This window comes from Carlito syrichta, unplaced genomic scaffold, assembly GCF_000164805.1.
Source record: "Carlito syrichta isolate Samal-C Ts95f unplaced genomic scaffold, Tarsius_syrichta-2.0.1 Scaffold304280, whole genome shotgun sequence".
Taxonomy (NCBI): domain Eukaryota; kingdom Metazoa; phylum Chordata; class Mammalia; order Primates; family Tarsiidae; genus Carlito; species Carlito syrichta.
This window is the reverse complement of record NW_007248376.1, coordinates 5,804-21,953: the sequence shown is the minus strand read 5'-3', so window position 1 is coordinate 21,953 and position 16,150 is coordinate 5,804. Positions and strand designations below refer to the sequence as shown.

The following is a 16,150-nucleotide window of genomic DNA, read 5'->3' as shown; positions in this document are numbered from 1 at the left end:
TCTTGTGGTTTGATTGGGGTTGCCCTTCCTCATTCCTAAGGAAATGCCTGGTGGGTGGGGAACGCTCCTCACCTACCTGGCTTTGTGCCCACGTGAAAGTCTTGTGATTTGACATGTGAAAATTTGGGATAAAAGGCTCACGACAGGTCCCAATAAACGGCTTCTGCTCATTTCACTGAACAGTTGTCCACTTTCTTTCTTTCTCTTTCTTCCTCTTTATATCTATGCCTCCATCTTGCTTTCTTTTAATGTCTATCCCTACTACAGAATCGGCTTCTGCACTAGACAGAGTCCAGTCTCTTTCTTCCCTTCTATTTCTCCAGAATATTCGCCGACGCTGCCCCACCTTCCAGGGACCCTCTAAATCTCTTTTGGGGGGCTGGCTCCCCATAGGTGGTTAGAATGATAAAAACAGCAACAGGCAAATGTACTCATGGCCTAGTGTAAAGTAAAGGCAGCACTAAAATATTTTCTCAGACAGTCCTGCAACAGATAATTTGACCTAACCAAGATGTCACTGAGGGCTAATAGAGAGCAGTTTTGTTTGAGAGTTAACTGTGGGTCACTTAAGTCAAAAAAGCCCTAGGATGGGGTCCAGAGAGTCCCCATATTCAGATCTCTATTCTGGGCCCACCCTGATCTTCTCAGGTCCCTGTCTGTGGAGACCTCTCTGTTCTGCTCACATCCTGGCTCAGTGCTAGTCATGGTTGGTAGTGTGGTTGGTATACCTGCCCTTTTTCCAAGGAGATGGAGGAGTTAGATCCATCAAACAGCTCTTAAGTGATCTTCATGGAACTCTGCAGAGAGAGTGTCTGTCTGCTAGGTCAAAAGATTTTAATAGTCTGCCTGGCTGTCCACAGAGGACACCCCCATTAGACAGTCTTCCTAGACAGGCACATAGGTGCATCTGCATAGACTTCCTGCCAGTGAGGAAACCAAATGACAGCCTGGAGCCTTCATATTCACATCTGAGTGACAAACTTTGTCCCTAAAACATAACTTCCCATCCTGCCCACCATGACCTGGGAAATGAACCTAACAGACCCACCAGGTTTGCAATACCTGGCAACCTCCTTTTGTCCAGGAAGGATTCACTCATTCCCTGATCTCCCCATACATAGTGATGGGGAGGGCTTTGGAGCTGTCCTGATGGACTTATAGGTGAGAGCTAGGCATGGATGGGCCTGCCCTGGTCTGCCCTGTGTTACCTGTTGGTGCCAAATCACCAGAGACATCGAGATGAGGGCTGAACCAGCATCTGAATTATCTGAACAGCCTCCCACTTTAGGTCTTGCTGAGGTGAGAGCCCTGGAAAGTTGGGACACAGCAGGAGAACATTTTGCTCTCTTGAGTGTCTACCATCAAGTAAGCTGGACATGGAGCTGTTGCTAGAATGTGGTGCATCATTACCAAAGTTCTTAAATTCTGCTGGTATCTGTCACCAAGAATGAGGTCACTTCTTCAAAGTTCCATCACCTGGACCTCATTCTTTCATAAGACCTTCCCAAAGTTCCCCTGGACTGATAACTGTTCACTTTCCTCTCCATGTCAACTCTTACCTGTTATGCAAACAGCCTCCTTTAGTACCCTTCAAAGACTCGAATGCAACGAGGATCCCAGGTTTGAGGAAATTGAGCTGGAGTGCTGCCTTTTTTTTCTCACCATTTCCGTGGCCCTAGATAACTCACTGTGTGTCTTTGGGTCTCGCGAGCCTTCCAGCATGCACAGTGAGGAGCGTGCGAGAACCTTCTTCCTAAGGAACTCATCAGGTGTGTATGAGATGTAGCTTACAAGAATCATGGTGTAGTTTCACATGTAGATACTGCACATACTTAGAGATGGAAGAATTACAAGAAGGGGTGGGGGCAGCATGAACTACAACTCAAAACCTGGGTCCAGCAATGTAATCTTGGGAAAGTCACTTCTCTTTGAGCCTAATTTTCCATTCTGCACCAGTGAAAGCTTTAGATTATGTGACATTCAGATATTGTCATCCTCTGATATCACTTCCCATTATACCTAGAATCAGATCCATGTGCCTAACATCAGCCCATGTGGTAGACAACCTCCACCGAAGCTCACAGCACTAAGTGGTCAGTGACACTTCTGACCAACAAAATACAACACATGTGACGGGGCACCACGTCCCCTTGTTCAGGCTGCTAGAGGAAAGAACCGTAAACTGGGCAGTTGATAAACAACATGATTTTGCTTCTCACGATCTGGAGACTGGAAGTTGGAGAAAAGGATCTCAGCATGGTCAGGCTCTGGGAAGGACTCTCTTCTGAGTTACAGTCTTCAAGTTGTATCCTAATGTGACAGAGGGAAGGAGAGAGAGCTCTCTGGGTTTTCTTTTTTTTTTTTTTTTTTTTTTGTTGGGGTCTCACTCTGTCACCCAGACTGGAGTGCAGTGGCCGCTCCCGGCCACTGCAGCCTTGACCTGCTAGGCTCCGGCAATCCTTCCGCCTCAACCTTCCAAGTAGCTGGAACTACAGGCGCACGCTACCATGCCCAGTTAATTTTTTATTTATTGTAGAGATGAGGTCTCGCCGAGTTGCCCAGGTGGGTCTCGAGCCCATGGGCTCAGGCAGTCCACTCACCTCAGCTTGCCAAAGAGTAGGATTGCAGGCTGAGCCACCAAGCCTGGCTTGGGTTTTCTTTTGTAAATCCAGTAACCCCAATCCTGAGGGCTCTACCCTCAGGACCTAATTACCTTCACCTTCCTAATACCATTGTACTGGGGGACTTAGGATTTTGACACATGAATTGGGAGGGCATTAAGTTTATTGTAACTTTCAAGATTTTATTGTAAAAATAATCTGTCATTTCCCTCCTACTTGCTCTATCCTATGCTCCCCCCTCAATTTCTGTGTCTCTCTCTCTCTGTGTCTCCCTTTGTCTTGCTGTCTCTCTGTTGTATTCCTCAAACTGGAGAAGCAAATTCTGAGGTTATGAGCTGCACCATATGGAAGCCCCCATGGCAGCGAACTGAGGGCGTGCCCAGGCCAACAGTCAAGGAGGAGCTCAGGCCTTTGGTCCACACTGAATCCTACGAGTATCCACATGAGTGAGAAAGCCCATCCTTTCCCTATCCAGCTTCAGTTGAGACCACAGCCAAATCTCAAGAGAGACTTGAGGCAGAGGCACCCAGCTAAGGTGTGCCTAGATGCTAGTCCACACAGATTGTGAGATATCAAATATTTGTTTAAAGGTGATAAGTTTGGGGCACTGTTGTCAGAGAATACAAGTAACTCCCTTCATCTCCTAGGCCCAGGACCCTCTGCCTACTCCCCCAGGCTCCCTTCAGCCACACTGGATCCTTTCTAACCTTTTGTGCCAAACTCACTTCCACCTGTGAGTCTTTGCACCAGGTGTGACTTCTCCTAACACATTGTTCCCAGACTTGTGAATGACTGGCTTCACGTGTCATTCTGGTTATGGCATAAATGTGACCCCAATGAGGCATTTGGGTCAGTGACTCTACTTCATTTCATTAGAGCACTTGCTCTTTTTCCTTCATGTGCACTTGCTTCAGTGTTTTCGTCCAGCTCTCCTCAGACTGTGGACTCCTGGGAAAGGGAGCAGGGGCCACTTGGTCATTTTTAGCACCATATGCTGGGCTACTGAAGCATGTGGCACAGGGTGGTGCTCAGGGCAGATTTGCTGACTGAATAAATATCGATGCTACTCTTCCTTCTTCTGACCACTTCATGATGAGGAGATCATTCACAACCATAAGAGGTGCAAGTCTGGTCTCAGGCAGAGACAGCCAGAATGGCCTTGGCATTACTCTGTTCTGGCTCCAGCTGCTCCAGCAGAGTCTGGGAACCAGGAGCACAGAATGTTCTGCCCCTTGGTTCCTCCTGCATCTTGGGGTCCTCAAGACAGTGACTCTCCAGACTGAAGAGAACTCTCTTCTTAGTTGCAGACTGCAAACTTCAGTTTGTATCTTCACCTGGCAGAGAAGGGAGAGAGAGCTCTCTGGGCTTTCTTTTGTAAATCCAGTAACACCTATGATGAGGGCTCTATCCTAAGGACCTAATTACCTTCAACCTCCTAATACCATTTTAGTTTTCTCCTGCTTTTTTTTTCTTTGTGATTGGAGGCTAGTTGCTATCACTTTAAAATAATTGGTAATATAATGTTATTTGTAAGCCTCATGGTAACCACAAAGCAAAGACTTAGAATAGATACACGCAAGATAAAAAACAACAGTTAAAATATAATACAAGAGAAAACCACTTATACACAAAGGAAGACAGGAAGAGAAGACTAACAAAGCACCAAGAAAACAAAAGCAAGATAACAGTTATAAGTGCTTACCTATCAATGATAACATAGATCCCCAACCTTTTTGGCATCAGTGACCAGTTTCGTAGAAGACAATTTTTTCATGTCCTTAGGGGTCGGGGGTTGGAGGGATGGTTTCAGGATGATTCAAGCACATTACATTTATTGTGCACTTTATTGCTATTATTATTACATTATGATATATAATGAAATAATTATACAACTCACTATAATGCAGAGTCAGTGGGACCCCTGAGCTTGTTCTTCTGAAGCTAGAAGGTCCCACTGGGGGTGATGGCAGGCAGTGACACCAGTAGTGTGTTGCTTATGTCGACTCTACTCCGTAATCTTGTTTTGGTTGCTGTCATTGCTGAAAACCCTGCTTCACAAAGATAGTATGTTGGAACTGGAAGCAAGTGTTTTAGTGCTTTGGGGGCAATCTCAGGATATTCCATATTCAGAACATATGGAGATTTGAAGTTGTCCAAATATACTTTTGAGGCTACCATCTCATGATCTCAAGCAGTTGATCCTCTTCTAGCATGAACAAAGTCAACTCACCTGGCTTATTCAGAAATGGGTTGTGCATTCATTCCTTCCCAGTTTGGGGGTCTTTTGTAGTTGGGAGGTAATGCTCAAATTCTTTTGAAAGCTAAGATAAGTGGTCGTATACCAGCTGGGAGAAAGAAAGCCTCTTTCAAAATCTGCTAATGTTTGAAATATGTCAAAACTCCCAATGTTCACTCACTGCTCCCCTAATTTCAATTTGGCTCTGAATGTAGCCACTCTAGCTGCTGACTTGACGATGGTTGTCATTCTCTCCTGAAGTGGCAGATTTAGTTCATTGAGCAGATTGAATATGCCACACAGACAAGTTTTGAGACCCATTCTGTGTCACTGAAATGTGCTGCTAGTGGTGACTGTTTTTCTAAAAGAAATCTCTGGAGCAGATCTCATAACTCAAAAATTCTGGCCAGTGGTCTATCTTTAGAAAGTCCCACTTCTGTGTAGAAGAGAAGACATATGTGCTTTGCGTCCATCTCCACAGAGAGCTGTGAGAACAGACGTGAGTTAAGGGCATGTACTTTTTAATGTGATTGACAATTTTAATCACATCTTACAAAACATTCTTAAGCTCAAGTGTCATTTTTTGGCTAGCCAGCATGTCTCTATGGAGGACACAGTGTGTAGACTCACATTCAGAAGTGACCAGTTTGACCTGAGTAGTGAAACCAGAAAGCTTTCCAATCATAGCACCTGCTCTGTGTGTATACCGACACAAAATGACGAATTCAGTTTTCCTGATATGTTATCATTCAAACTACTTGAATAGTTCTGCAGGTGTGGTATTGATTGGCAACAAAAATGCACATAACACATTCTCATGCATATCCTCCTGGAAAACACATCACACAAAACAAGCGTTGTTGCTTTGCTGTCAGATTCATCATCTGGATTGCATACCATGACTTATTAGTCCTAACAAGTGTGCCTCAGTATCCTCTTCTATTTTGTCAATTTGTCTAGTTATGGTGCTAGCCAAAAGAGAAACTCATGTCACCTTTCGAACTGCAGCCTCTTCTAAAAGTTCTCAATAAATGTCTTTAGCAGCAGGTAGGATAAACTCTTCACCAATAGTAGAGGGCTTCTTAGCTTTAGCAATGCAGTTAGCAACTAAGAATGATGGTCAGTGCAGACACATTTGATACACACACATTCTGTTCTTTGTGTTTACATCTTTTTTTTTTCTCTTGAAAAACTCCAAAGGTTTGGCTTTTAATGCAGGGTTCTTGGTGTCCATGTGGCAAAGCAGTTTTGAAGGTTTCATGGCTTTGTTGGACAACTGGTTGCCACATATTATACAAAGTGGGCTTGGAGAATGTGAATCACCTGTTGCAATGAACCCATAATTTAAGTAGGTCCCTTGGTATTTTCTTTTAAACGCAGCTTTTGTTTGCAGACTTAGAGTCTTCTGCTGTCTCATCATTGGGTCTTCCCCCTTTTAAGAAAAGCTCACCAGTACTGGTTAATGGCCTGGGGCTTAGGGGGCCTCCATCATAGAATGTAAATGGATTAAATTCTCAAATTAAAAAAGAGTGACTGAATGGATAACAAAACAAGACCCAAGTATTAATATATGCTGCCTACAAAAGACTCACTATCCTAATATAGGCATACATAGACTAAAAATGGAGGAATGGAAAAAAAAATGCCATGCAAACTGAAAGCAAAGAAGACCAGGAGTAGTTATATTTATAAAAAAATAGATTCAAGACACAAACTCTAAAAAGAGACAAAATTTATTTTATAATAAAAGAGTCACCTCAGCAAGAGCATATATCAGTTGTTAGTATATATGCACTCGATGCTATAGGACCAGATATGCCAAGCAAATATTAGTGCTAAAAAGAGCAATAGATGCCAATACAATAATAGTTGGGAACTTCCAGCATTGGATAGATCATCTAGACAGAAAATAAATAAAGATACATCAGGATAATATGCACTATAAGCCAAATGGATCCAACAAAGCATTTCATCTAACAACTGTAGAATACACGTTCTTCACCTAAGCACATAAAATGCTTTAAAAAATAGACCTTATGCTAGACCCCCAAAAAGTCTCACAAAAATTTTTAAAAATCATGCCTACTATAATTTCTAATCACAATGAAATAAAAGTAGAAATCAATAAAAAGTGAAGTGTTGGAAACTATATAAGTACATGTAAACAAAATAACATGCTCCTGAACAATCATTAGGTCAATGAGGAAGTTCAGAAAGGCATTATAAAAATTTCTATTTAAAAATGAAAATATAGCATATCAAAACACACGGAATACAGCAAAAGCAGTGCTAAGAAGTTTATAGAAATAGCAAACAGAAAAAGAACAATGAGAACAGTGTATAGAAATAAATGTCTACAATAAAAAAGTAGAAATATTTCAAATAAATAGCTGCATAATGCTTTTTTCTTTTCTTTTTCTTTTTGAGACAGGATCTCACTTTGTCATCCAGTCTGGAGTGATCATAGCTCACTGCAACCTTGAATTCTTGGATTCAAGTGATTCTTCTGCCTCAGGCTGCCTAGTAGCTAGAACTCTAGGTGCATGCCACCATGCCTGACTTTTTTTGTGGTTGTTGTTTGTTTTGTTTTGTTTTGATTGTTCGTTTGTTTCAGATGAGGTCTTGCTATATTGCCCAAAGTCTCAAACTCCTGGCCCGAGTGATCTTTAAACTTCAGCTTCCCAAAGTGCTGGGGCTTACAGAGGTAAAGCCATCATGCCTGGCCCTGATGTATCTTAAAGAACAAGAAAAAATAAGCCTAAAGTTAATAGAAGGAAAAAATAATAAAAGTCAGAGCATGGAAAAATTAAATTGAGACAAAAAAATACCCAAACCAGTAAACAAACGAAAACTTAGTATTTTGATAAGATAAACAAAACTGAGAAAATTTAAGCCAGACTAACCTAAGAAAAAAAGAAAAGAGGGGACCTAAATTAAGTCAGAAATAGCAAAGGAGACATTACAACTGATACCACAGAAGTTCAAAGGATTGTTAGACACAATTATGAGCCTCTATGTCCAAAAAGTGGGAAAACCAAGAAGAAGTGGATAAATTCCTAGGCCCATCTAACCTACCAAGACCAAATCATGGAGAAACTCAAAACCTAAATAGATTATTAACAAGTAATGAAGTAGAAGCAGTGATTAAAAGTCTCCCATCAAAAAAGAACCTAAGACCTGAATTCTAACAAACATTTTTACTTATGTATTTATTTTTGAGTCCAAATCTTACTCTTTTGCCCAGTCTGGATCATGGCTCACCTTGGCCTTCTGGGCTCAGGTGATCCTTCTGCCTCAGTCTTCTGAGTAGCTGGATCTAAAGGCACATATCACCACGTCAGCTAATTTTTAAAAAGTATTTAAAAATTTTTTTGTAAGGACAATGTCTTGCTTTGTTAGCTGGGCAACAAAGTGAGTCCCTGTCTCTACAAAATAAAAAATTTAAAAAGTAAGCCAGGCATGGTGGTAGGCAACTGTAGCCCCAGCTACTCAAGAGACTGACATGGGAGGAACACTTGAGTCTGGGAATTTGAGGCTGTAGTGAACTATGATTACACTATTGCACACCAGCCTGGGCAACAGAGCAAGACCTTCTCTGGGGCAATCAATCAATCAATAAATTTTGAGGTTTTTTTTTTTACAATGTAAGATAGGGATTCAATGTAACCATTTCGTTCTTGGATAGTCAGTTTTATCGATGTTATTTACTGAAAATACTATCTATTCTTTATTGTGAATTTTGACACCCCTGTCATAGACCAATTGAAGTTTTATGTGTGAATTTTTTTCTGCATTCTGTTCCATTGGACTATATGTCTGTTTTATGTCAGTACCTTACTGTTTTTGTTACTGTAGCCATGTAATATATTTTGAAATGAGGAAGTGTGATGCATACTGCTTTGTTCTTTCTCTGCATCTGGTAATTTTTGTGACCTTTATAGTATTACATAAATTGTAGTATTGTTCTTTCTATTTCTGTAAGACTGCCATTAGTATTTTGATAGGATTGCATTGAATCTGTAGATCACTTTGAGTAGTATGAAAAATTAACAATATAAAGTTCTTAAACCCATGAACATAGGCTGTCTCTTTATTTGTGTCTTCTTTAAATAGTTTTATCAACATTTTGTAGTTTTCAGTATGTAAGACTTTCTCATTCTTAGTTTATTCCTAAGTATTTTGTTTTTTGGTGCCGTTATGAATTACATTACTTTTCTAATTTGCTTTATACATATTTATTATTAGTGTATAGAAATGCAAATTATCCTCATCAACAAGGGGACCTGTATAGTGAACATTTGTATACCTAACCCTGAATTGTACCCCACATCTTTAAGAAAAAAAAAGAAAGAAATGCAGCCGGGCTCTGTGGCTGCAAAAATTAGCCTGTAATCCCACGCCTTTGGGAGGCTGAGGTGAGTGGATTGCCTGAGCCTGCGGGCTGGAGACCTGGCTGGGCAGTGAGACCTCATCTCTACAATAAATAAAAAAATCAGCCGGGCATGGTAGTGCATGCCTGTAATTCTGGCTACTTGGAAGGCTGAGGCGGAAGGATCGCCGGAGCCCAGCAGGTCGAGGCTGCGGTGGCTGGGAGCGGCCACTGCACTCCAGTCTGGGCGACAGAGTGAGACTACAACTAAAAAAAAAAAAAGAAAGAAAGAAATGCAAAGTATTTTGTTAACAGATTTTGTATCCTGCTACTTTACTGAATTTTTAAAAAATTTTAGACACAAGATGTTTATTTTTTTCCCCACCAAAGCAACTCTGTGGTTGACTGTCACTGCTCCCCATCTGCCCCCAGTCTCTCTGCCTGACCAACAAGAAGAAACTCTGTTTTCACTCTACAGCCTAAAGACCTCCTAAGCTTTGGTGGATGACTTGTATTGAGTCAGCATGCAGGAGTAAGGGTAAGTGGCACTGATCCACTTGGGCATCTGGTAATGGCTCAGCCAGGCAGCCTGGCCAGGGTAGTGTGTGCTCAAAGATCTGACAGTAGTAATAGCCTTCTTTGGTTTTAGAAGTATTGAAGGGAAATTTCTGGGCTGCATTTATCATCATTCTATTACTGACCTGCTGTTCAACATATTCCTGTAAAATCTTAAACTAGTAATTCTTCACTGAAGTTATTCCATCACTGAAGGCTTCTTTTGGTCACCAGAAACTCCTTAGGAATCGGATTGGAGTCCTCAAATGTCTCTCTGAGGAGATGATTTTCTATCCCATTCTTTGACATTCTCATGTCTTGTGGCAGAGACATATAACAGGAAGAAAATCGATGATCTAGAAATGGGACTCTCAGTTTAAGGTCATGGGCAGCCATGGTTCAAATCCACACGGAGAACTTCAAGTAGGTAGAGTTCCTTCAGAATTCTCACTCCTTCTTGGCTTCCTCAGGAGAAGGAAACTTGTGAATGTATATGTAACCCTGTGTAAGCTCATCCGACCCCTCTTCAGAAAAGATCACCACATTGTACATGTTCTTTCGAATATACTTGGAAATGAAATACATACCTACTGAAGCACAAACTGTTGTCATAAGTTTGCAAGGAAAATATTACTTCATTTAAGGTCTAAATGCCTTCCTCAGAGTTAAAGAGGACTTCGTGATGTTCACTTCCAATGTGATTCACCACCTTTCTAACAGCCAGCAAATCAGGCTGTCTTCCATGCCAATATCAAATGCCTGGAGACAATACCGTACTTAGGGCTCCTTTAGCTGCTTAAACAGGGTGGCAGCAACCAAGCTGAAGTCCAAGCCTCCTGAAAAGGCAGCTGATCCTTCTGTCTGTCATCAAATGCTTCTTCACAGCATTGTTAAAAATGATCTGGAGTTTGCTCTTTTTACCATTTCTACCTCAAAGCCTGGGAAGAGTTGCCCCACTGTCGTAGAGGGTATGCAGGGGTTCCTCCCAACTGTGATGATGTTTAACCATTTCCATGAATGCAACCTTGCCATTCAGCTTCAAGTCCAAAATTTCATAGTGTTAAGGAAGAAAGGGCTCCACTTTTCAAAAGGGAGTCATGGAGTGCTTCAATGTAACAAGATCTTTAGCTTCTGAACACACAGCCAAAAATCTATCTTCTGTCTTGACTGTAAACAAAGGCCTGACTCCATATGTGTCTTTGTCCAGGAACACTTTCTTATTGCCAGTGTCCAGCAAAATAAACACAAACATGCCATCTAACCTACTAATTGCTCAATTCCTCCTTTGTCTGAGAGTGAAGGATTATCTCACCATCTGCTTTGGTCTGGTATTCAAATTCAAAATGCTGTTACAGCATCATGTGGTTGTAGATTTCATCACTGTAGCAGAGCCAAAAAAAATACGAGTATTTCTTCACTCAAATGGGCTGCAGAGGGCACCTGAATTCATTTGTTAATTCCTTTCAATAGAGTCTTTAAGGTTCTCTACATATAAAATCATGTTTTCTTCAAACAAGGACACTTTTATTTAGATATAAATACATAAATTCTCAATAAAATACCAACAAACCAAATACAACAGAACATTTAAAAGATTATTCACTGGGATCAAGTGGAACTTATTATTGGGATACATGTTTGTTTCCATATATGAAAATTAAGTAATATGATACCTCACAAGAGACCATGGTGGCTCATGCCTGTAATACCAGCACTTTGGGAGGCAGAGGCGAGAGGATTGCCTGAGTCCAGGACTATCCTAGGCAACATGGTGAGACCTCACCTCTACAAGAAATCAAAAAATTAGCCGAGTGTGGTGATGCATGCCTATAGTCCCAGCTACTTGGAAGGTTGAGGCAGAACAATCTCCTGAGCCCAGGAGGTCAAAGCTGCAGTAGTCCTGATTGTGCAACTGCTCCCCAACCTTGGTGACAGAGTGAGACTCTGACTCAAAAAGAAAAAAAAAAAAAAAAATATATATATATATATATATATATATGTATATGATCCATCACAAGTTTTAAAAAGATAAAAATCTCAGAACTATGTTATGCTAGACAATATATTATATTTGAAACAAGACTGCACTCTTGAATTTGAGAATAATATATCAGAATCACATTATTATTTTATAAATTCTTTTATTTAACATGCTGACATGTCCAGCTGACGTGTATGTGTGTGGGGGCGATTGTGTTTTCAAGATTAAGGAATAAAAATTGTTTCTTTTGTTTAGCATATAGGTTTTCCATGTTAATTAGCTAGAGCTGTAAAAATGAAAACAAAAACCTTCTCTTACAGTAGATATTTATCTCATCGAAGGATAAATAATTCTCCAGAGTAAAGTGTTGTTACTCTATTAGGAAACATGTCGGGTGTGCTCACATGTGGCTCCTCCTGCTGGCCGCATCCTCCTGCAGCTTCCTGCATTCCACAAGGTCCTTTTCTGAGCACAAAGACAAGCCAGTTCAAGCTCCTCACAGGAGTCACCTTTTATTAAGTCTACCTCACTAGTTGCTTGACAGGGATCTGGCAGATATGAAGTATCCCCTATGACTGTAATAAAAACGGCATCAGTTTTAATATATGTCCTGTTTTCTAGAACAGTTTGGGTCACAAAGACTGGGCAGTCAGAGGCAATAGGTATCTCTCTGGTTGGCTTCTTTAAGCTGTTGCTGTTGGGGTCAGGTTTGAATCCATCTCCCGTGTCTATAGGTCCCCTGATGCATCAACATGAGCACCACTTTCAGCTTAAATGGCCAGGGAAGCAAAACATCCTATTCTCCATGCATAATAACAAACAACAGTGACAAGAGCATCCCCTTCTCCCTCCTGTCCCCATTCAGGTAGATCCTGAAACACATCTTATAACCAAAGTAGCTGGTGAAGAAGGACTGGCTGTAGAGAGACAGGGTCTTCCCTATGACAGCCTCTTGCTTCCCATTTGTAGTCAAGATCTTCCAGATCAGCACGTGTTGTGGCTGGCAGCCTGGAAGCGCAGGTCTATGTTACCAGGCAGGTGTCCTGCACACCCAGTGTCTGGTCATCCAGTCCAGACTCAGCCATCACTCCAGTAGGGCTGTGTTCCAGCCACCTGCCCAACTGTTTTGTCTACTTGTTCAGCTTGGCTGCAAGGCTTGGGAAGGCCGTACCCTGCTTTTCATGCTGTCTGCCTCCTCCTTGTTCTGCAGAAAGGGATAGATCTCTTTGTTGAGCTCTTTCTGTTTCTCTGTATGGCAATTACTCATTGTAAATGAAGTATTTGGGGCTCATTATTTTCAAGAATTTCCTTTTGTCTCTCAGTGTCAATTTTTGACAGATAAGTTTGCACATATCTGATTGTGCAAACTTTGTACCCTCTTGTTTTTCTCTGCACTTTCTTTCTGAAGCAGGAAAACCTTCTTCTCCAGTGAGCGACTCTACTTCTTCAACATGTTGACATGCTGCACTGCGGAACTGTCCTCATGGGCCACTGTTTGCTGGCTTGTGCCCTGAAAAATGCAGCCACAGTGCTTAAAACTGCAGGTGCTGGGGGCACTGACACACTCTGACTGGTTCTTACTCGACTCACTCCTCAGAGGCATCTGGACACTGCCCTTATGAGAGCAGGACAGCCCCACACAGGTATACTCGGTGTCTTCTTGTTTCTGCAATGTGATCATAGAAACTTGACATGAGCAGTGGCTGCATGAGACCTCCCAGTACCTTTTCCACACACTCATGCAGATCTTTTCTCAAAATGTTTTATTTGCAGTCAGCATGCACCCATGAAAGTTCTTTTGTTTGTTTGTTTAATAAAAAGAAACAAGCATTTATTAATACCATAATGTATATACGATATATCATATAAATTGCACACCAGAATTTTTAAAAAGACTTTATCCACACATTACCAAAGATGACATGAAGGTTCAGATACTATTGTCCAGGACCCAATTCAGGGTACCACATTGTATTTAGATGGATGGATTGTTAAATGAACGATATTGAGAAAACATTCAAAAACATAAAACATCCATACAAGAATGAGCTCCAAGAGAATTGGGGATCAAATGTAAAAAATAAAACTATAACAATGCTAGAAGAAAAACATGAGTAACTTTCTTTTAAATCTCATTATAGGAGATTAAAACAACAAATATTTGTGTATGGCAAAAAACATACCATAATTAAAGTTACGATATACCAAGAGAACATATTTTCAACTTATGTCATAGACCAAGGACTATATGTCTTTTTCTTTTTACATGAATGTGCTTCAAACTGGCAATCAGTTTTTACAAGTACCATCAGTTAGCCCAGTGTTACCTGCTCACCACAACTGCACAACCTCCGCTTTCTTTTTTCTTTTTTTTTCTTTTTTTTGAGTTGGAGTCTCACTCTGTCGCCCAGACTGGAGTGCAGTGGCCTCTCCCAGCCACCGCAGCCTCGATCCGCTGGGCTCCGGCGATCCTTCCGCCTCAGCCTTCCAAGTAGCTGGAACTAAGGCTCAACCTCCGCTTTCATTCTGACAATAGCTCTGAAGAGCAAGTGTCTCTCTCTCTCTCTCCCCCCACCTTCCTTCCTCTTCTCTCTCCCTCCCTCCCTCCCTCCCTCTTCTCTTTTCCTCCCTCTTCTCTCTCTCTCTCTCTCTCTCTCTCTCTCTCAGCAATTTTTAAACATTTTATCTTTCACTATGCTTCCTTGACACGCCTACATTTTGGACTTGAGCTCAGCAAGGCAGCCATGCTGGTTGCACAGAACCAGAGCCCAACGTCTGCTCCAGGTTACAACACAGCACCAGGGACACCTATCACCCTTGTGCTTGTCTTCCACAGCCTTCACAACTTGTTCTTTGTAACCTCCTTCTTCAGGGATGAAAACTGACGTTCCGGCGCTGTGGGCAGCGTGCGGCGTTAGCGGTGGGTTGGTCTGCGGTGCTCCAGGAGAGCCCAGCTTCTTGCCGGAGCTGTTTTAGGAAGAAACAATGCTGTGTCCTGTGCTGTAGCTAGATGTGCGAGGTGGAGCAGGAGGAAGAAAGGAGCGAGCACGGCCAACGATGTCCTCCATTGATGCAGTGGAGTCTCTTGCCGCTTCTGCCAGGGAAGGGACCATAGAAGAACAGAGCCAGGAGCCAGGTTTCTGATCTCAGGTCTGGGTCTCACCCTCTCTGAGACCGTTCCCAAGTGGCTTGGGGCCTCATTTCCTCATCTGGCTCAGGGGCGCCGGGTGCAGCCTCCGCCGAGGCCCGCAGCGCCAACGGCGCCGCCTGCTGGAAAAGGTCCTGGCTGGGTGGAAACCCTGGCTCACGCAGTGTCGCCTGCACCCTCGCCTTCTCCGGGCGCTTCCTCCTGCTGGGAAGACAACCCTGGCGTCCAGGCCCCGACTGCCCCGCACGTGCCCGCGGCCAGTCCCAGTCGCTGAGGGCCCTCGCGCCCACCTGGCTGGCTTTGGCAAGGGTGGCGCGGGATTATTTTAATAGAAGATGCAGAAAAGATTTTTTAACAAAACTCAACGCCATTTTATGATGAAAACTTTTAGCAAACTAGGAATTGAAAGAAAATACCTCAAAGTAATAAAGATCATTTGTGAAAAGTCCACGGCTAATCTCATACTAAATGGTGAAAGACTGAAAGCTTTTCCTATAAGATTAGGAACAAGACAAAGATGCAGTCTTGCTAATTATGTTCAACATAGTATCAGAAGTAGCAGCCAGAGCAATCAGGCAAGAAAAAAAAAGTATTCAAATTGGAAAGAATGCCTTTCAGTGGGTTTTCTGAATGTATAAAGATGTTATTTTTGGCTGTGAATGGTTCTTGAAATCTGTTTCATTAGCTTTATGATTAGCTGGTGACTTGACAGAAGTTTTCATAATTGCCTTAGCTCTCAAAAGTCTCCAAATCTTTTCATCTGGTTTTTGTGTGCTTGCTGTGGAATACCTTTAATTCTCAGCCAGTAAAGTTTTCAAGTACGTCTTCGCCTTCATTTTCTACTTTTGCAGAATTTGAGGATAAAACAGAGAAGAGAGCTTGGAGCCTTTCCAGGTCTTCCTGAGGTGCACCTTGCCCTGAGACACACATTGTCTCCCTATTTTTTTTTTTTTTCCTGTTATGGTTTTCAGCAGTTTTTTTTTTTCTCAGCTGATATTCTTTGTCACAGATGACATGGATAATTCATTTACCTTTAAGTGTATTTGACAAACATAAGGTTATTGATTAAGGATCTTTCTTTTTGTCATGTAGGTATTCACTACTGTAAATTGCCCACTGAACTCCAATTTGCTGGTGCATCCCATAAGGCTTGTTGTGTCTTCATTTTCACTTATCTTAAAGTATTTTCAAATTTTCTTTCTGATTTCTTCCTTGACATATTGATTATATAGAACTTTGT

At 41.9% G+C, this 16,150-nt stretch overlaps 1 pseudogene; it reads right to left on the bottom strand.

Annotated features, from left to right (window-relative positions):
• Positions 1-9,716: 9,716 nt before the first annotated feature.
• Positions 9,717-15,208, bottom strand: LOC103261996 (annotated as a pseudogene).
• Positions 15,209-16,150: the final 942 nt, after the last annotated feature.